Source organism: Periplaneta americana, chromosome 3 (assembly GCF_040183065.1).
Source record: "Periplaneta americana isolate PAMFEO1 chromosome 3, P.americana_PAMFEO1_priV1, whole genome shotgun sequence".
Classification (NCBI taxonomy): Eukaryota; Metazoa; Arthropoda; class Insecta; order Blattodea; family Blattidae; genus Periplaneta; species Periplaneta americana.
The window spans coordinates 83,840,804-83,864,773 of NC_091119.1; positions in this window are offsets into that span (position 1 = coordinate 83,840,804).

Genomic DNA, 23,970 nt, shown 5'->3' on the forward strand with positions numbered 1-23,970 from the left:
ATTTACTTATTTATTTATTTATTTATTTATTTATTTATTTCCGCTGGCAGAGTTATGACCATAAAGCCTTCTTTTCCACTCAACTAATATAAGAATAATATCAACGATAAAAATGACAGAAATATCCACCCACACACCCACCGATCTATCTGCCTGCCTGCCTGCCTGCCTGCCTGCCTGCCTGCCTGCCTATCTATCTATCTATCTATCTATCTATCTATCTATCTATCTATCTATCTATCTATCTATCTATCTATCTATCTATCTATCTATCTATCTATCTATCTATCTATCTATCTATCTATCTATCTATCTATCTATCTATCTATCTATCTATCTATCCATCCATCCATCCATCCATCCATCCATCCATCCATCCATCCATCCATCCATCCATCCATCCATCCATCCATCCATCCATCCATCCATCCATCCATCCATCCATCCATCCATCCATCCATCCATCCATCCATCCATCCATCCATCCATCCATCCATCCATCCATCCATCCATCCATCCATCCATCCATCCATCCATCTATCTATCTATCTATCTATCTATCTATCTATCTATCTATCTATCTATCTATCTATCTATCTATCTATCTATCTAACTATCTATCTATCTACTTATTTATTTATTTATTTATTTATTTATTTATTTATTTATTTATTTATTTATTTCTGCTGGCAGAGTTAAGGCCATTAAGCATTTTTTCCACTCAACCAATATAAGAATAATATCAATGATAAAAATGGCAGAAATACAGGAACAACATACAATTAATAATAATAAAATAATAAAGAAAATTTATATATTAAAAATAAAAATCGTATAATATTAGAAAAAGCTATATTTTATGAAGGCTCACAGTCTGAATAGTCTAGCTGACAACCGAGTTTCGAAATAGTAAATGTCTGACAGCCCCTTAAGGTATGAGGTAGGGCGTTCCAATATGGTTTGTTATGGTATGCGAGTTATTTTGACGCATTTTATCGTTTAGACTTCCCCTGAGATAGTCAGTGAGAAGACACACTGTTTCAGAATCTCCTTTTTGACGTTTTAACTGCTTACATTTAATAATACCATACTTAATCAATTACAAATGACTTTTAGATAACTCGGAGGTTCATTGCCGCTTTCACATAAACCCGCCATCGGTCCCTATTCTGAGCAAGATTAATCCAGTCCCTACCATCATATCTCACCTCCTTCAAATCCATTTTAATATTTATTATTTGTCTAATGGCTAGTACATGATATTTACTATCATAGACTGAGCAAAAACAAGAAAGTGGTGAACAAAACTACGGATTAAATAATTAAAAACATTCGGGCTCTGGCTTCCCAGTCGCGGTCGACTTCCTTGGAGGATTTCAGAGCAGGGCATTTGCAAGATGTCTATCCATGTCTTCCTGTTGATGGCACAAAATGCAGGATGCTGATGGAAAGATGCCAAGACGATTGAGGTGTTTACCCAGGATGTCATGTTCAGTGTTAAGACGAAAGCTTGCAACTGCTAGTCTTCTGGGTTCAGGAGGTATATACTTCAGTAATTTCCTACGTTGTTGCGAAATGTTTATGTCCAATTCTTGTTGGTGATTTTTTGTAGTTGCTTGATATATTGTTTTACTGAGCTAAATGACAAAGGTTTCTGTGGGTTTATTTTGAGATTGGCACCCTTCTTAGTTAATGTCTCAGCCTGTTCATTCCCATGTAGATAACAATGTCCTGGGATCCATTGTAACACAACTGTTTTCCCATGTTCTTTTAAAGTTGCCAGTATTTTTTTACAATTATTGATTTGTTCTGTGTAGGGGTGGTCAGTTTAATTTATGGACAAAATGGCTGCTTTTGAGTTCGAGAGGATGACGGCGTTTGTGAATTTATCCATATGGAATAAAAGTTGATTTAAGGCAACATGTATACAGTAGCTTCAATTTCTCCATCATAGGCAGATAGATTGTAACCAACTGGGAGACAGAAGCAAAAAAGATTACTAAAAATACCAGCTCCTACATTTCCTTGAGGGTCTGTTTTTGAGCCATCGGCATAAATTCTTATCTAATAGTCATCCGAATATCTGACGTTGACGGTTTCAAGGGCCAATTGTTTTAAATTTTCTTTACTCTGTTGATTTTTGGTGATTTGTTCTAGGAGGTCTATTTCTGATTGAATTATATCTATCTGAAGTGGGTTTTGTGGAAGCGATACAGATTGAAGCAGATTGGGTATATCGAGTTCTTTTATTTTCTCTGCATATGAATCCATTTTATTATTGCCCTACTATCTCGGTCTCGTCCTGATGTAAAGCGAAGCTAATATAATTAACTCTATGCTTCGCAAGTCGCTCCTTATGCTGTAGGCTATTCCAGGTCGCCAGTGACCGAGTTCTGCTCCGTCAGCTCAAATAGGATGAGAAAAGGAGTGAGGGTAGGAATTGAGGGTGATGATTATGGATTAAGATGGACTGCGGGTAGCACATGATCAGGTAGTAGTAGTAGTAGTGATATTGGTTCAGCAGTAGTAGTAATAGTAAGCTAGTAATGGTGATTGTAGTACTTAGTGTTGACATTGGTAATATTAATCATAATAATCCCAATGAGCCTAGTAAATACAAGATAATATTTACAACACTTTAAAGTTTGAAGTGACCTTTGTATGGACAAAACCAACTGAAGTAACTTTCGAGGAATATGACTTTTGTTGACTTCGTACAAAATGTTGTCCAATATTATTTTGAGAAGATTAGCTCCGTACGTAGATGAAATCATTGGGGATCATCAGTGCGGTTTTAGGCGTAATAGATCGACTATTGATCAGATTTTTTGTATTCGACAGATAATGGAGAAAAAACGGGAGTATAAGGGTACAGCACATCAGTTATTCATAGATTTCAAAAAGGCATATGACTCGGTTAAGAGGGAAGTATTATATGATATTCTTATTGAATTTGGTATTCCCAAGAAACTAGTTCGATTAATTAAAATGTGTCTCAGTGAAACATACAGCAGAGTCCGTATAGGTCAGTTTCTATCTGATGCTTTTCCAATTCACTGCCGGCTAAAGCAGGGAGATGCACTATCACCTTTACTTTTTAACTTCGTTTTAGAATATGCCATCAGGAAAGTTCAGGATAACAGGCAGGGTTTGGAAATGAACGGGTTACATCAGCTTCTTGTCTATGCGGATGACGTGAATATGTTAGGAGAAAATCCACAAACGATTAGGGAAAACACGGAAATTTTACTTGAAGCAAGTAAAGCGATCGGTTTGGAAGTAAATCCCGAAAAGAAAAAGTATATGATTATGTCTCGTGACCAGAATATTGTACGAAATGGAAATATAAAAATTGGAGATTTATCCTTCGAAGGGGTGGAAAAATTCAAATATCTTGGAGCAACAGTAACAAATATAAATGACACTCGGGAGGAAATTAAACGCAAAACAAATATGGGAAATGCGTGTTATTATTCGGTTGAGAAGCTTTTATCATCTAGTCTGTTGTCAAAAAATCTGAAAGTTAGAATTTATAAAACAGTTATATTACCGGTTGTTCTTTATGGTTGTGAAACTTGGACTCTCACTCTGAGAGAGGAACATAGGTTAAGGGTGTTTGAGAATAAGGTGCTTAGGAAAATATTTGGGGCTAAGCGGGATGAAGTTACAAGAGAATGGAGAAAGTTACACAACTCAGAACTGCACGCATAGTATTCTTCACCTGACATAATTAGGAACATTAAATCCAGACGTTTGAGATGGGCAGGGCATGTAGCACGTATGGGCGAATCCAGAAATGCATATAGAGTGTTAGTTGGGAGATCGGAGGGAAAAAGACCTTTGGGGAGGCCGAGACGTAGATGGGAGGATAATATTAAAATGGATTTGAGGGAGGTGGGATATGATGATAGAGACTGGATTAATCTTGCACAGGATAGGGACCGATGGCGGGCTTATGTGAGGGCGGCAATGAACCTTCGGGTTCCTTAAAAGCCATTTGTAAGTAAGTAAGTATTAATGGTTGTGGCGATTGTATCTGTGGAACGGCAGAGGTCAAAGCACTTGGATAATACTGTATAAACGTCCCGGCCATGACGGCCACTTTGTAGTCTACGCCACAAAGCTGGAAGAATCTACCAGGTACAGAATCCCGGTCATTTCTATGTGAAGCCGGGAGCTACATTTGGCTCGTGTATGTATAATTTATGTAGAGCCTGGATTCTTTGGACTCCGATCCCTCCTCAAAGACACGGGGCTGTTCATTGCGAGTGTGGGCGGCATCACACAGCGCGCATCGATCTCTCTTTCCTCCTCTTGGGGTTTCTTCTCTCGCTGAATTGGACCCGGCTGCTTTCTCTCGTGTGGGCCCACTCGTTAAATACGTGAGGCGGTAAGGAAGCAACGTGGAGAAATTTAATTTGATCCCTAATTGTGGTTGCAGTATCGAATCGCCACTAGGAAGGGTCTCCGAGAGTCCAACACGCCGTTATATAACGTCAGACTTTCTAGTTTCCCGCTTCGTCATTATTAATAGGTAGGAAATGAATGCGGAATAACATTAAAGATTTTATAAAAGATTGATATTAGAAAAGACTTAGCAACACATGAATGAATTCTATGAATTCTAATCAGGATTAAGAGTTTGAAAAACTCTAGTGCTACTAAGATGCCAAATTTCTTTTTTACGTTTCATGAATTTCAACACCCAGATCCTTGTCTTCTTGCGAATAATATTATTTTTATGGCTGATTTTCTTTAACGATAATTTAAAACACACACAAAACTGAAACAATTTATTACACACAGAAATAAGATGAACTTTCGCTTTCTGGATTTGACAAAAAGATTCTATTTATAATTTCAAAGTAAAATATCTTATCTAATTTATGAATTGAATGTTTGAAGTAGATTAATGTCATTACTTTTGTGATAGTTATAAAGCAGCTCTCTTACATTGTAATTGTTGTTTAGTCAACAGATATGTTTAGATATGATTGGCCAAATTATTATTTGTTATCATAGGTAAAGGTGAGCATCTTCTGTGAAACTCTGAAAAAAGAACTAAGGAAGAGATTAGTGGAGTGCTTTGTGTGGAGTGTAGCACTGTATGAGGCAGAAGCATGAACATTAGTGAAGAGAAGCGACTAGAAGCACTTGAAATGTGGGTATGGAGAAGAATGGAGCGTGTGAAATGGACAGAATAAGAAACGAAGCTGTGTTAAAAAGAGTGGGTGAAGAAAGAATAATGCTAAACTGATCAGGAAGAGGAAAAGGAATTGGTTGGCTCACTGGCTGAGAAGAAACTGCCTACTGAAGGATGCACTGAAAGGAATGGTGAACGGGAGAATAGTTCGGGGCAGAAGATATCAAATAATAGATGGCATTAAGATATACTCGTATATGGATCATATATGGAGAGAAGAGGAAGGCAGAAAATAGGAAATACTGGATAAAGCTGGGTTTGCACTGAAAAAGCTGCCCTTGGGCAGAACACTATGAATGAATGAATGAACAGGTAAAGGTAAAGTCACAGGTCGTGAAGGCCCACAGAGTGGTGGAAGGTTGTCTCCCACTATACAGACAATCGGTATTGGTAGGAGTAGGGATGTCAATGCCACGTGCCCGACGCCTTTAACACCATGGAAATATCTCTGGTACTCATATCTGTTAGGGACTGAATGAATCCCAGTGGCACAGAGCGGCTGGAAAGATTAGATAAATTGAAAAAAAAATCCACAAGTCTATGGGGAATCGAAACCACGATCCTTTATCAGCGGCGTTGCAACGCTACTGTGTTCCCCATCCTCATTTATGATAACATCACTATTATAAACAGAAATTTAGGGCACATAAATAGAGTTTGCAAAGTAAGTATTATTTAGGACTATTATAGGCCCGCGGAGACCAAGAGGAAGGCAGAAAATAGAAAAGATTGGAGAATGCTGGGTTTGAAGTGAAAAACCTGCCTTTGTGTAATACACTATGCATATTATAGGCCTGCTACATCAATGTTTAATATGACGTGAAAATAATGTACCAAGACCCGGTATTAAAATGTTCGTTCATGGGAGAACACACAATATATCACAAGCACAAATCAAAAGCAATGTTTAAAATCGGCTTATTTTATGTAGGTATGTTATTGGAACAGAGCGTCAAATATTATTTCAGTAAACAATAAACATCACAATCCTTCATAATAACTGCGAAGTTCCTCCATATTTATGTATCGAAATCTAGTTGATGTGTTTGTTGTTAGACTTACCTATGTGGAAATTAATCTATAAACACTAATATAAAATAACAAAATCCAAGGTTTCGAACATATTTATACTACTATGAATACAGGAGGTAATACTGACAGACGCCTGGAGAACAGTCAGGTCAGAAGAAGATTCCTGATAAGGAATTCTGAGTTTTTTAAACTAGTCCATAAACTGTCATGAACTATATTTTCTGATTGGCCGATCTATTATCGAGAAGTATACTTTTATTGATCTAACCTATGTAGATTGTGGCCACAATATTTCTTGGTGATCTAGTACTAGGCGTTGGATGAGACGGTCGCGAGTTTAGACCCGCTCGCGGAAGAAAAAAATCTTCGGGAGAAAAGTAAATAAAGCTGTGTGTTCAGTATCGTAGATTTACGACATGTAAAAAAAAACCTTTTCCTTGTATCTAAGGTATCCGGGCAAAATTTGTCGGTAATTTCTAGTCCACGAAATTTCGACGAAGAATAATCTCAGAAGTTGAAAGAGTCTTTATATAAAATATCATTGCTGCCCGTACTATTAATCCTCCTGTTACTACTGCAATAATAATAATAATAATAATAATAATAATAATAATAATAATAATAGTCATAATGATAAAGATGCGCAGATTTTTGTAATTACTAGACAAGAAGTGATTACAAAATAATAGATTTCAACAAGTTATAGGACCAAAACTGTTTTAAGTTAACAAAAATCACGTTACTTGGTTATCTATTGCTTTCTTGAAGTTTCTTCCAACAGATCACAAAATATGTTAAATATTCGTACGTACTGTACTACTACAGTTGCCCAAAGAAAAATTAGACCGTTGGGTTGTTTAAAGTCTCAGATACAAGACACTGCGCATGATCGGAGAGCTATTACACAGATAAATAAGATAAAGCGTAATTGAGTTATTTAAATTCATTCTATTTAGTTTGTTGTTAGAGCTCGTTCCGAAACTAACTTTGAAAAGTGCAAGGAAATTGGTATGTATTGTAAATAACAGTTAGGGCCTAAATACAGCATTACAGACATTTATTGTTATTAAATGTGGATCTAATTTTCTTTAATGAATTTCGAAATGACACAGGCAGCAAAGAGGTAGAAATAGGTATCCTACAAACAAAACTCAGCTCGAAGTCCTCGCGGCGCGCATACTATACCCCTCTTACCCCTCTAGAGTAGGCGTGAGAGCATGCTGGGAACGAGAGTATACATCATCTGCGCGAGACAGTCACGCCCGCTGGTTTCTGCGCACTGAGTTCTTCCTGTTGGATGCCTATAGGTAGCTAAATAAAATAATCTCGTTAATTTTTATTTTGTTTATAACAAAGAAAATGAAGTGACCAGATATGATTTGTTTTACTTTCATTTTTGTTTCTTTCTCGACAGTAAATGAAATGTAGAACATTTTTAATTATGGCTTTGTTTTAACAAATAATAATCGTAATTTTTATCTTAAAACTTCATTGGAAAGAGTGTAATTTTTCTTTTTAACAATAACAAAGATATTTGAAATTTTTAACAACAAACATTAAGGATTTTAAATAGCAATAAAAACTACATTTAAATACGTACTAATCGTATGAACTACGGACATGTGAAGGAGGGACAGTATTCACCCAGGCAGATGCAATTCCAAAATACTGACAAAAATGTTAACTTGTACAATATAGGCTTTACAGAACTATGCCCAATTCATACTACGTAGTTCATGGACAGCGCGGCTTTTAGCCGTTCAGTACAACAGGAACCATTCGCGCTAAAGCGTCATTACCTAGTTTGAATGGTTGTAATTTAAACATTACATCTGCTCAGACAAAACACTGTAGCCACGAAGAAGGTGAGACCTATGAACTAAGTCGCCTAAAAAGCATTTTAAGATTCGGCCCATCCTTTATTTTGAAATGAGAACATCCTGTGACACACCACAACACATACGATTAGGCCTATCGAGACGATAGACGAATACTTGCTAAACGCGTAATAATAAAACATCATCAACAATTTCAACAGCTGATTTCATGTGATTTTTTTGCCATCTAGATTATAAGGAAGAGGAATGAAAAGCCTGGTCTTTTACATACTTTCATAGAAAAAAGTTACAGGATGATAGGTCGGAGGTCCTTGGTGACCAAAGCGTGAGTGTGGAAGCGTTGTGGAAGAGTTCTATCGAGGTAGTTTTTAACTTCCCTGTGACAGTGAGGTGGTGCTCTATAGTGTTTCAAAATTATTTTCATTGCAGTCATGTAGCTGAAGCATCAATCGATTAACCATCATGTCGAGATAATAAACTCCTGCACAATTTTTCTCTTGGAAAACTAAGGGACCATACATTATTTTACAGGACATAGAGATAAACTTACCGGAGCTATGACGAGGCGTAAATCGATAATTGATATGTAATATGATACAAACTTTCGTTGTTGCTGAACAACATTCTACATATAGAATTTCTATATCTACAATGGTTATGATTTTGTAATATCGCTGTTCCGGAGGAACAACGACTTAAGTGCAACATAGAAAGTTTTTCAGAAGGAAAAAACGGAATATTATTTACATATGAATACATATCGGTATATAAATAAATAATAAATATTTGAAAAAAAATATATTTTTAAAATCGAAATAAAGCAAAATATTATGCTTTTTGGTTACTTTTAAATGGTACTAGTCAGATAGGGGTGTTTTTTAATATTCACCCCAATTTTGCAGTTGTGTCATTGTTCTTCTGAAACAGCGACATATTGAAGTTGTATATTTGTATTGTAATAACGATGTATAATATTGGCAATATAGGCAGTTTATTTTCTTGTAGAATGACTGCATTACTTGAAAGGTTTTATTTTAAATTACATAAAAGTTGACTACAGTGATTTAGTCGAAATTAGTTACACATTTCCTTTCTTGCTTCTTAACAAAAGAAATACTGACATATTTCACGTGATGCAAATTTTTTGCGAAGAATGTCTTTTCTAATCGCTTTCATACTACATTCTTGCGTGGTCTACCTTAATATGAGAGCAGACTGTGCCTTGGTTCTTTGGTTCATTACGTAAATGGAACATCATGTAAATAACTCTCATAGATACTTCTTTCAACTGCAGTGGTTACTTAGAGTCGTGTGTGTATGGTTATGAACAGGGAAAGGATTTATATGTAAATACATATTTACTTATAAAGCTAATATAATTTATATTTTGCATTATCTTTATGTTTCACAATGTGTAGGGTTGAAAAATCCTACTTTTATTTTCCATATTTTTCCATATTTTAGAGTTTAGTACATATTTTCGTTAATTTCCATATATTTTCCATATTTCATATAAAACAGTCCATATTATATTAGGTTTAACAATAAAACAAAACAAAATTCCATTAACTTTTAAAAATACATTTCAACAATAGAGATTTAAACACATGTTCAGTAATCCCTTTAACATCAGAGTTATTTGAAAATTAGCAGTCCTATCAACAATGGGAAAGTAAGTTACAAAACTGTATTAATTTAATTTAAAATTTTTAACAGACTTCAGTTGTGCAGCTCAACAGTTAAATGCCAGTCAGAGTACACATAGGTTCAGTTTTGTAAATCATACTATAAAGACGGTAAATATGCCAAAAGTACGTCATTCAGTCAATTTAAAATCAAAACTAACAAGTTACATTTCAGAATTTAAAGAAGATGGTTTATCAACTGACAATAAAATATTATTTTGTAATTTGTGTCAGTGTGCAGTATCATCTACACAAAAGTTCCTGGTGCAACAACACATTACAACTAGTAAACATCAGGCCAACAAACAACTAAATTCCAAGCAGAGACAATTGTTTTTAACACAACCAACAACATCGAATGTAAGATCTGAGTTTAACATCGACCTGTGCCGTTCTCTCATCTCTGCTGATATTCCTCTCTACAAACTAAAGAATAAGGTCTTCAGGGAATTCCTTGAAAAATATACTCAACATACAATCCCGGATGAGTCAACACTTAGGAAGACGTATGCTCCATCCATCTACGATGAGACAATACAGAAGATAAGAGATGAAATTAAAGATAGTTCAATTTGGGTTTCCATTGATGAGACTCCCGACAAAGAAGGTAGACTTGTTGGTAATGTAGTTATCGGTTTGTTAAGTGAACAATATTCTGAACGAATTCTTTTACATTGTGATGTTCTAGAAAAGTGCAATAACAAAACTATAGTTAAACTGTTCAACGAAGCTATGGGTATCCTGTGGCCAAAGGGTATTATGTACGATAATGTGTTATTCTTTATTAGCGATGCTGTCCCTTATATGGTCAAAGCTGGACAAGCATTATCTGTTGTATATCCTAAATTGACTCATTTTACTTGTGTGGCGCATGCATTTCATCGTGTGGCAGAAGTGGTCAGAGACAATTTCCCTAAAGTAGATTTGTTGATTTCATCAGTGAAAAAAGTATTTCTCAAAGCTCCCAGTAGAGTTAACGTGTTGAAAGAAATGTACCCTGAAATTCCATTGCCACCAAAGCCAATTTTAACTAGATGGGGTACATGGCTAGAAGCAGTTGAATATTATGCCGAACATATAGACTCTATTAACAATGTTCTCCTTGCATTGGACTCTGAAGATGCAGTCTCAATTGATACTGCGAAAACAGTTACCTGTGACATAAGTGTGAAGAATGACTTAGCTCACATTCAGCATACATTTTCATGCATCATAAAAACGCTCAAAAGTCTCCAAAATAGGCACCTTTCACTATCTGAAAGTTTTGAAATTATAAATAGTATTGTGGAACAACTGAATCGTGGTAGAGGTAAAGTTGCAGATGCAGTAAGAGCTAAGGTGGACACTGTACTTTCAAAAAACCCTGGATATGAAGAACTACAAAAGGTTGTTGCTGTGATGAGTGGTGAATCAACAGTGAAGATTAACTTGGACTTATCCCCAGCAGACATTGTGAAATTGAATTATGTACCAGTTACTTCTTGTGACGTCGAACGCTCTTTTAGTCAGTATAAATCTATCCTCAGAGACAATAGAAGAAGATTCACTTTTCAGCACTTGAAAGAAATGTTTGTAACCTATTGTTATGGTAACAGACAATAAAAATTGTGTTTTGTTGAAACTACATTGGAAGATAAGGTACGTCCATTATATTTTTTGTTTAGTTTGATTAAAATGTACCAATATTTAACGTACATAGTCATTTTTTTATAATTTTAAGTCCATATTTAATTCCATATTTTGGTAAAAATCCATATTTAATTCCATATTTTGGTAAAAATAACTACATATATATTTACATATTTCATATATTTTTAGTCCATATAAATCCGTTCCCTGGTTATGAATTTCTAAAATCAAAGTCTTATCGAGGAGTGTGGGCGCAAGCATAATGAGAAAGTGTGTGCATATTTATGATTTCTCTCTTAAAAATATATTTAAGAAGAGTGCATTAGTACGAGAAAATTGTGCTGTATGTATTCGTTAACCAAATACATTGTGAGCAATAAGCGCTTTTTGAAGATGGAATGCTCAATGATCTATTCTCGAAATTGTTTTCATTGATTGATTTAAAATCCTCCTGAACACTCAACTCAATTTCAAATTACATACACTTTTCGACACAATCATGAACATACCTCACCACAACAGGAAACCAGAAGATAGCGCGGGATCTTCACTAAGTTTCGGACATTGAAGAATATCATTTCGAAACTGGTCAGCCAGGTACAGTTCCCCATATTAACACAGTAAAGAAGTTACAAAGTTAATCAGTAATTATACAAGTGTTAAAAGTGTATATAGAACAATGAAGGAATAATACATAATACAGTGACAAATGACATTTCCTGCGATGTGTGATTCGCACAACATATATACTTTCATCAAGCAAGAGTTTCAAACATGTTTCAATTTATTTTCATTTCACATTTCTGATGAAAATAAATTCCATCCGTCTATACAGGATAGCTAGCTAATATTGATGCAGGTTATCTCGAGGTCTTTCTCCATAATACCAAAAATTATCTAAAATAACTTAATTCTTTTAAATTGTATTTCTAATTTTAGTCGCTTTAACTACAAGATCATGTCACGACTTTGGATTGTGTGTTTGAAATGGTACATTGTTGATGCATTAGGTTGCTGTCATCTACTGACCTGTCCGCAAACCCCCAGAGATATTGCCATCTAATAGCCATACCTCCAGACATGTTCATTATGTATAATCCTTAGGAATTCAGGTATTGCAACACAGGTATCTGTATCTTGTTTGTGAAGGAATCTTATTCAATCCGGCATTTGCATTTTAATTAACCATATTCCTAATTATTTTATCAAGGAAACTACTAAAAACTTCTACCAGATTGGCAGACCAGAAGATATGAACCAGAAACCTTCCGTATGGAAGTCTACTTGACTTCTGAAAGTTTACGCAAAACGTCAGCTTTCTCACATAATTTCTTTTTGAGTTGTGTTCATTATATGCAAATTTAAAAATATTTTTAAAATAAAAATAATGACGAATAAAAAAAAACTATGCCCTAAAAGTTAAGTCTCACGCCTTAAAATATTCCTAAATTATCCATTATAACGTTGTGAGAATTACAACAAATTATGGCTGCAAATTTTTGTGCGTCTGCAGTTTAAATATTGACAAAATTTAATTATTTTTTCAATGCATTCAAGTGCAAGTTGCCTTAAGGGAGGAAAGGAGTAATAAATAATTGATAAGAATAAAATTCACTCCAGGCTGCATAAGAGACAGATGGTTAAAGGGAAAACATGTTAAGACACCATTTTTGCGGTTTCAGTGACATTAGTAACGTATTTTTCAATGGATGTAGAAAAGGTTTTTGCAAGATTAGAATATTTTCTTTAAACTTTATATGAGGATAAAATACAAATCTAACATGAATCAAACTTCATTGAGAGAAGCTTGTTTCCGACATTGCTGTCCGTTCCGGAAATGAAACTGAAACCGCAAGTAGCCTACGGTTACAAATTAAATTATCCCACGTTGTTCCTTCAACCACCTCACGTATTTAACTAGTGGACCAGCGGACATTTGAAATTCAGCTAAGAAAACCCAAGTCACTCGATAATCTGGTATGTGCTGTGGTCTGTGGTTTGAGTTTCATTTAAAAGTAATTGAGGGGCTTAGTGGAAATGGGGTCCATGCCACAAAAACTAATTCTTTTAGAAGAAGCATTTTTAAGTCAGTACTTCTCCTATGTAAAGTATGTACAGACCGATTATTTAGTCCTGACAGCTCAGCGACGCGAAAGAGGGGAAGTAATAGTAGGAGGGGGAGAGTTCCGGAGTAGAGATAAGGGCGAACGGTCAGTAAAGGAATGCAGTACAGCTTAATTATACTGGAACATAAAGCTCTACCGCACGCATGACATCCGATTGCTCTGACGGCAAGCGAGTGAGTAACCCAAACACCCCTTGGCGTAACTAAAAGGACTCGCCTGACTCAGGCGCAGATCGCCAGCGATTGTCAGGACTAAATAATCGTACTGTACAATGAGATCAATGATTATTCAAATATAATACTCAAGTATATCGATATCCAAATCGTGGATGTTATCGAGTCACTTACACAGTAATAAAACAACAATCGAATTGATTACTTATAGAATACTATCATGGTAGGCTACTTTGTTGTTTTTAAGACAGCACAAGTGGATTGAATACCGATTGTTATTTTAATAAAGTAGCTAATATAGCTGCACATTTACTAGTAAATGTGATCTTTTCCAGCCATTGTTTTGGACTCTGATACTGAAAACAAACAAACAAATAACTATAATATTGCACTGTCTTTATATACTTTCAGATTTTTTTCGTCTCACATACTGCCTACCGCTGTTTCGTAATATATTCCTTTCGTTATCCTTCCACTGATGTGTATTACGAAAACCTTCTTGGCAGAAACTATTTCATTTCTTTGCTCTAACTGATTCTAATTGCTACACGATTCCTCCATATTGTAAACGATGTAAACATGAGACAGTACATAGCATCTAATTGGGTGGCTGCGTACGACTCCGCCAAACAGTCTCTCTGTTCTATAAAGCCAACACAAAGTGTGGCATGAGCCTTCATTCCACAAAGATTCTCTCTTCAAGTTAAGAAGAGGCATTTATAAATCCTTACCATGTCCGGTAGACACATGCCTCAAAACTGGAAGGTCATAAAACAGGTGTCAGATGGTAAGATGTGTCGGATTATCGAAAAAACTAAAAATCGATAGAAATGTGGCATGGGCCCCTTTTCCACTAGGCCCCTCAATTTCAAATTGTTGCTGTCATAATTTTATATCAAATTATTAAACCATGATGTCGAGAGTTCATGAAGCCATTTGCACGAGAGCTGGTGTTGAATTCGTCAAAGACCAAAGAAGGAATCTGTCGTTAGTTACAGATCGAGTGAAAGGAATCGCAGGAAAATAACAGTTATCAGAAAACGTGAATTAATTACAGTTTGCACGAGGAATAGAAAGTATTTAACCTATTACTTACAAACTACTTTTAAGGAACCCGGACGTTCATTGCCGCCCTCACTTACGCCCGCCATCGGTCCCTATCCTGTGTAAGATTAACCCAATCTCTATCATTATATCCCTCTCCCTCAAATCCATTTTAATATTATCCTCCCATTTACGTCTCGACCTCCCCAAAGGTCCTCTTCCTTCCGGCCTCCCAACTAACACTCTAATATGCATTTCTGGATTCGTCCATACGTGCTACATGCCCTGCCCATCTTAAACGTCTGGATTTAATGTTCCTAATTATGTCAGATGAAGAATTCAATGCGTGCAGTTCTGCATTGTGTAATTTTCTCCATTCTCATGTAACTTCATCCCTTGTAGTCCCATATATTTCCCTAAGAACCTTGTTCTCACAAATCCTTAATCTCTGTTCCTCTCTCAAAGTGAGAGTCCAAGTTTCACAGCCATACAGAACAACCGGTAATATAATTGTTTTATAAATTCTAAATTTCAGATTTTTTGACAGGAGACTAGATGACAAAAGCTTCTCAACCGAATAATAGCAGGCATTTCCCATATTTATTCTGCGTTTAATTTCCTCCCGAGTGTCATTTATATTTGTTATTGTTGCTCCAAGATATTTGAATTTTTTCACTTCTTCGAAGGATAAGTCTCCAATTTTTATATTTCCATTTCGTACAATATTCTGGTCAGGAGACATAATCATATACTTCGTCTTTTCGAGGTTTGCTTTTAAACCTATCGCTTTATTTGTTTCAAGTAAAATGTCCGTGTTTCCCTAATCGTCTTTGGATTTTCTCCTAACATATTCACGTCATCCGCATAGACAAGAAGCTGATGTAGCCCGTTCAATAATTCTAATCCCTGTCTGTTATCCTGAACTTTCCTAAATGGCATATTCTAGAGTGAAGTTAAAAAGTAAAGGCCATAGTGCATTTCCTTGCTTTAGCCCGCAGTGAATTGGAACAGCATCAGACAGAAACTGGCCTATGTTTAACCTCTATAGATAAAAATATTATAGATATTTTCAGAAGGCAGATTTGAAACTTTTATGAATCTAGACGTTACACTTATAATTAGAAGAAATAATATTCATTTATATTTTTCTGCCCAAGGGCAGGTCTTTCACTGGACACACAGCATTCTTCAATCTTTCCTATTTTCTGCCTTCCTTTTAGTTAGTGATAAACGACAATTCTGCGCAAAAGATAGTGTTAAAAAATTATAAATATCATCAGATCGTTCTAAATCAATGATTGAAATGTTTACAATGCTTCGAAAATCGGATCTACGAGTATGTTTGTCTTCTGGTAAAAATATCAGAATGTAAAAGAAAAAAATGTATCCTATTCGTCGGAGCCATTAAAATGGATAAATCCACATCACTGATCAACGACTGAGAGCAGAACAAACAACGTAAGGGGTTCCAAGACCACAATTATAAGATAATACGGCTGAATAAGTGCAATACAGGTGTATGAGGTAATATAAGGGAAGTAAGGAGAAGAAATAAAGTGAAGTGGAAGTGAACGGAGTGAAATTGAATCCCGTAAGCTTCATTTGATTCACTTCGCTTTGTGAATGTTTTAATTCCCTTCCATCCCCTTATTCAGCCGTTATGACTCATTGGATAACGCATGCGTTTCGAAACGAATTGGACCTTGCTTCGATTCCCAGCATTGACGGAGATTTATCTCCACTCCACGAGACTTGGCGTTTATCCCTTATCTAGAGAAAAGTTTTGTCGAACAGATACTTTATAAGTCCCAGAAAGGAGGCAGTGCGCATGATCAGAGGAGGAGCGAGCTGGTTCACTAGACAACAACTAGCTGAGGTAATAAAATTAGTTTTGTTTCGTTGTATAGCTAATCATTCGCACTGTCTCCTTTCTGGGACTTATAAAGTATCTGTGCGACAAACCTTATTTCTAAGACTGTACGTTACGTGAAGTCTCTCCGGTGGCCCTGACTGTGAGGGAGACCTGCTTTCTTAAAGCTTTCAGTGTTCGTCCAAAGAGGAGTACTTTCAATGGATTATAAGGCTGGACAAATGGAGGCTAAAAATACAAACAAAGGAGGAATATCCTCTTATCTCTATCTCTGTACACTTCCAGTTTTATTTAATCTTTCAGATGCTTTTTGGACCATCGTCACTTTTTTTATATTTTTAAACTTTTTCAACTGTATGGATGTCATTTTTTATTTTTAGTGAGTTATTTTACGACGCTGTATGAACATCTCAGGTAATTTAGCGTCTGAATGTAATGAAGGTGATAATGCCGGTGAAATGAATCCGGGGTTCAGCACCGATAGTTACCCAACATTTCCTCACATTGGGTTGAGGGAAAACACCGGAGAAGCCTCAACCAAATAACTTGCCCCTATCGGGAATCGAACCAGAGCCACCTGTTTTCGCGATCAGACGCGCTCACCATTACTCCATAGATGTGGAGTGGATGTTGTTGAGAGTCGAAATTCGACTGATTTTCGTTTCATGTTATTTCCAATACTGTTAATTCCAATATCTTGAAGAAAGTGGATATTCCGTGTCATTTCGGATACCAAACATAATTCCCGTTCACAATTAATTAATTCCGTGTCATTTTCAATACCACCCGCTAGGCAATGCGTGACGTCACAAAGCTACTTTCTGTCAACTCATGCGTTCTGCCGTACAAATTTTCTGTTGTTGCCTAGAATCGTTGCCTAGAGGGCAATGTTTAGAAATACTCACAGGGAATGTTGAAGCGTTAAGTCTATTAGTCGCTGTTCGTTTTCAAAGATGGAAGTCGTTGACATGTTAGTAACAACAAAAAACAAGCCATCTTGTGTACATACAGGTTACAAGTACAACGTAAGTAAACAAAATAAATCTACAACGAATTGGTTGTGTGAAAAATATTACGGTGTAAAATGCAGAGAAAGAACTACAACAAACGAAATTACCAAGTAGTATCTGTTGATAGTGAACACAGCTGTATTGCAGATGTAGCAAGATATGAAATAGAAAAACTTAAATTCATTTGTAAGAAAAGGGCAAGAGAAGAAGTGATGCCATGCAAGCAGTGTATAGGGAAGTATTTCACGAAGTTTTGAGTTTAGTTTACGAGTTTGTGACGGAAATTCCCCAATTCAATTCTCTCTGTATAGACATAGGCGAAAATAATTCCTTTTGTTAAATAATAGTCTACAATTCTGGCTTTGTTCTAGATTAGCTATGTTGCAATTATTATTTACAATTTATGACGTATGTGTCAAAATATATGGCTATTGTGATAAGCAGTATTGGAAATGACAGTAATGGCAGAACCATACGATATGACGATATGAATGAAACTGAAGGCAGTCTTGCTTCGAACATAATGTCGACGATGTAAAGCTAAACTTCTCTCTGGGTTAAAGTGCTGTGATTGTGATAATTGCTATCATCCCAGCTGTGTTAAATTAGTTACTAATATGGTTTTTATTGACGACAACATAATTAAATGTTGTAAGGTTAATAATAGTAAGGTACCTGGAAGTGAAGAAGAATTTTGTAATGTTCTGTGTTCAATGGCGGACGGAAATAATAAAACTGACGTGAGTGTTATTACACATCTAATGAAACAAAAGATTTATTAATTGATGGATTACTTGACAAAGTTTTAGTTATAACGCAACAGAAGGATGAGGTAATCAGCGAATTGCGCCATAAAACTATTGTTTCACTTGACCAAATTGATTTACTAAAGAACATTATGCATAAGAAGAAATTTAACCAAAACGAATGTGTAATAATGGTGGTAATATAGTAATCAAAAGTCAAAACACAAATCTTGTATACAAGATAGTGTGGCGTCAACAAGCAGTGCAATTAATGTTGAAATTGATGAGGTGAGGGTTTATAGTAAACAAACCCAAGACAGTGTAAGCAGTAAAACTAAAACCCAATGACAATAATTATACATGGTCTGAGGTATTAATGAGAAATAGTAAACAAAAATAAAGTAAATCTAACCTCCCGCTTAAACCCAAGTGTAACCAGATTGTAGTAGGTGATAATAACTTAGTACTGGAAACGATATAAAAACTGTTCGTAGAAAATCTTATTTGTTTGTTTCTAGACTTGACCCCACTACAACTGTTGAAGTTTTAGTAGATTATGTGAAATATAATTTTCCTGAAGCCAAACGTGAACCTTTGGAAGCTAAATATCTCGAATCATATAGCTCATTCAAAGTTACCATTGATAATGATAATTTGTATAAAGCTTTAAATGCGGATTTATGGCCACGGGACGCTCTAGTTACGAGCTATTCTTTAAAGAGAGCTCCTCTAACCCCGAACAACACTTACATAATGAAATGAAACTTACTTATTATAATGACCTAAATATTTTACATTGGAATGTTCAGAGCATCCTGAATAAAATTAGTTATATCTCAGAATTTATTATTGGTTTGAATATTCATCTATTATGCACTGTCGAATATTGGTTGGATACTACTGATTTAAATCTTATAAAATTCCAGGATATTATTTGGCTGATTTTTATTGCAGACCTTTGCGTGGTCAACATGGAAACTCTGCTATTTTTGTTAAAAATGGTATTGTGAGTAAAAAAGTAACTGATATTTCTAACTTTAGTGTGTAATCTTTATTTAAGGTTTGTTCGGTTTTTATATGTGATTTAAATATACTGTGTCTAACATTTTATAGATCACCTAATGGTACTAGAACTGACAAAGATTTATTTTTAACTAAATTATACGATCTTTTCTGCTGTCAAAAAATCTGAAAGTTAGAATTTATAAAACAGTTATATTACCGGTTGTTATTTATGGTTGTGAAACTTGGACTCTCACTTTGAGAGAGGAACATAGGTTAAGGGTGTTTGAGAATAAGGTGCTTAGGAAAATATTTGGGGCTAAGAGGGATGACGTTACAGGAGAATGGAGAAAGTTACACAACACAGAACTGCACGCATTGTATTCTTCACCTGACATAATTAGGAAAATTAAATCCAGACGTTTGAGATGGGTAGGGCATATAGCACGTATGGGCGAATCCAGAAATGCATACAGAGTGTTAGTTGGGAGGCCGGAGGGAAAAAGACCTTTGGGGAGGCCGAGACGTAGATGGGAAGATAATATTAAAATGGATTTCAGGGAGGTGGGATATGATGATAAAGACTGGATTAATCTTGCTCAGGATAGGGACCAATGGCGGGCTTGTATGAGGGCGGCAATGAACCTCCGGGTTCCTTAAAAGCCAGTAATTATACGATATTTTTGAATTAGTATATAAACTGAATATAAATTATAATACCATTTTAACAGGTGATTTTAATAGTCTACCGATTTTATGTCTAATTATAACGATCTTAGAGATATTGTTGATTTGTTTTCTAGTTTTGGTTTTCAACATATGGTCAAAGAACCTACTCGACCTAGTAGAAATGGAACTATGGAAACTTGCATTGATAATATTGTAATATTGTACGCGTAGCAAATGAAATTTACAAAGTTCGATATTCATTGAAAATCTCTTTGGTACTCTTGTTTGCTTATGTTTATTATTCCTAACAATCCTCTCTATAATATGATTAACACTTTTTGTACCTATGCCTAAAATTAACAGAAGATGGTCATCTGATAGACGAGTACGTATAGTAGGCCTACTTTTATTTCGATTTAGTTTGGAAAACATTTCTTCGCATTCAATGCTGGAAAAATGCGTGAGGTACGGAAAGTTTTAGTATATTCGTGTAACTTATTTCCCTTTTTTACTGCTTAATGTAACAAAATTTAACTCAGAAGATCACACATTCAGTTTTATCATTATTCAGAACAACAAAATACTCATTTTCCATGCTTCTTTAAAATTGAAATGTATCTTGGAATTCGTCATATTACATTCACCTAGTACGTCCCTGAATAGTACTGGAATGGAACGCAATGGAAAGGAATGGAATTTTCGGGAGGGAGCAGTATGACACAGCATTACGACCTTTTACGACCTATTGCGCTAATCCTCAAACTAGTCTGATTACACGAAGGTTCGCTGCGTACCCAGCTTTCGAACAAGCCACCCCATTCGTCCCTAGGCCAGCCTCCTCTGTACGTCGCTGCCGGTGTTCGGGGAATGCTATGGAATTATGACAGAATGGAGAAATGTTAACCGAACGATGTAGACGCCTAATATGGGAAAACGGGGGAACCCGAGACAAACCCCGACTGCGAACTTGTCCGTAACAAGTGTCGCCATAGATTTGTCGAAAAAAATCCTAGGCCTGATCGGAACTCGAAGCCAGACCGTCAGTGTGATAGGTCTTACTAGCCTACTCAGCCACCGCAGGATAGTTTGAATAGTATTACTACTATGCGTCTCAAATTCTAACTTTATAAACAGACTACACGGCTATGAACTTGTGGATTGAGGAAAGGAGGGGTAGTGTTCACAGAGCTTTTCAGGGTACTTGTCCCCCACGCTGGCTTAAAGTAATAGATTCAAAGAGACATACTGTTGCATACAGACGAGTCTACTACAGGTTTGACTAGGAAGTACAGGCCTACAATTGGCAAAACTCCGTTGTGGGTTACTAAACCTCAACGCTGTACTGGAGGCGGAGTCTAGAGTTTCCCTCCATTAATCTGAACCATTGTCGCTACAGATTGACAAGTCACCTGACGCATCACTTCTCTCAGTACGCGCTACTATTGGCTGACAATTAGGAAGGAGAAGGTGAATAGTATATTGTGTCACTCTGCATGCGCAGACAAACGGAGTTTTGTAAGTTATTCCCCTATAGTAGAACATGCATGTGCTACCATGCCATAGGTACTCATATTTTGTTTCATACTAATGCTGTACTAAAAGTAGAGGTCTTAAAATTTTAACGATAGTAGCAGGAAATTAATAAGAGATAAATATCCAACTTACTCGACGTGGTCCATCGAGTAATATCTCCAGGGCCCTCCTATTAGGAGATCTCTACCCTTCATGGGATACATCGGCTCATTAATTCATTCGTTCACAAATACAAATAATATCTTCAACTTACTTCCAGGACAATAATTATTAGCCTGTCCTCTCTCTTGTCTCAAGGAGTGGCTTTGTTCAAAGAGTACTGCTATTCTTGAATGTCTAGTGTTGGTTCACAACCTCTTCAATACCTGATAGAACGACAAAGTTAATGAAGTATCCTTTTTTGAAAAGTAACCTCTCATTTGTTTCTGCTGCTTTTGATCGTCATCAGTAACAATAAATGTGTTCGCTTATTGATGAACCGCAAAATGTAATCTGGGGGCAGTACTTCCTCCATCCCTTCAGTATTACATGCACGGTAGCTTCGGTCACGTTCCAGTCTCTTTATAATGAAGTTTCTAATTAGCACAAATCTCACACAAGTGCGACAGACAATTTGTCCCAGATAAGCGATTCTCGTGTAATGAAATTAGGAAAGGAGTTGCGCTGCGGGCTGGATTCTTGTTTAAAATTAATGTTTTCATTACCAGCTTATGCTTTACAAGTTACGAGACTTGAGGGAGTATTAGCACTATGTCAACAGTAAGTACATCCGCTTCCACACTCTGCCAGTTGCGGCTTCGTTGAAGCTCTACAAAAACTTAGTCATACTGCTGGCATAAATACTTCATTTTAAAACTCATATTTACATTTCCCGTAACTCCGTCACGTATGTGTGGTTGTTCTCTCAGTGTCGCTATGCCTCTCATTGATTTGAAGTTTGTGGGTTCTCAGCCAACTACGGAAGCTGATTTTTAAGGACGATCAAAACTTTCTCTTCCTTGTGAATGGCAGTAAAGATGAAGAGTCCGTATCGTATATTATTATGTTCTATTTGTGGTGAATATTGCCTCCTATTGGTTTTCAATTTTCATTATCCTCTTCTTCGACTATCTATATCCGGCACTCCATTCCCCATTATACCAGTCTCCTCAAAGTATTCTCACCTTTTTTTTCTTTCTAGACGCTTCCTGTTTATTACTACTTTGAGTAGTCTTGCTTCTTTAATTCTTGTACCTGTTGTTTCCGTATAACTTGAGGGATTATGTTTTAGATTCCACTAGGTTTTCTTAGATAACTTCCTGAATTTATGAAGTGATACGTGTTTTAGACACATTACGAGTCGATCGCAGTGAAACAAAATTGTGTGACGAACGTTTTCAGAGGGCCTTGCATGTTATCCCTACGGAATTGTGTAAGTTCCTATGTTATCGCGTGAATAAAGTTGTTGATATTTACGATTTTTCACGAATTTACATAAATTAGTGGTAGTGACTCTACTGTGTGGTGTTGTGAAGTTTCATAGTTAAAGCCAGAGAGTGAAATTACATTTTTGAAAAGTTTTTCGGTAGAAATATGCTGAAATAAGAAGCTGCGGGAACGAGTATGTGACGTTAAATTAGGCGTGCTAATGAGCCTTTGAAAATTGAACGAACAACGGAAAAGAGTAGTCTGGAAAGCGGGTGAGAATGTGGGTTAAGGGAAAATGCATTTTATAACTTCTTTTCTGCAGTTCAGTTACAAAGTGTCAAACATTTAGTGAATGTTTCTACATCGCCAACAATGAACGAATAATAAACGAATGCAATGTCTATTCCAGCTGATATCGGTGATTTAGAGTTAAAACCTAGTTTACTATAAAAAGACTTTAAATAAAACAAATGTTCCAATCAGATATTTGGAAAGTCATTTACAAACAATCAATTTGGATTGGTGTACTTCATTTTTCGTTCTTTATTTTAGCTATAAGAAATCATTTTCTTTCATTTCTAAATTCTGAAGAATACTGAGTAAAAATGTTAAATTTAACCCTAATTTATGGCATATAATTGCATTAACATTTAAAAATAGTATTATACATTTACAGCTTAAAAAATTCACTTCTATCGCTCTCATTTTATTATTTCTAATAAATGCTGGAAATATTTTCACGTCCCATAAGAATGAAAATTACTATTATGAATCCATTGTACAAGAAAGAACATCGAAAGAACTTTAATAATTATAAAGGATTTACTTTACTATGAAATTCGAAGTATAAAATAGGTGGCTAATAATAAACCAATACGTAACATAATTTCAAACACTTTAGATTAAAAGAAACTTTAATTTACGTAACTTTTCCCGTTGCTATGCACCATCCGCCGTTATAGGCCTGTAAGTGATTGCATAACTATAGGTCTTTGGACATGGA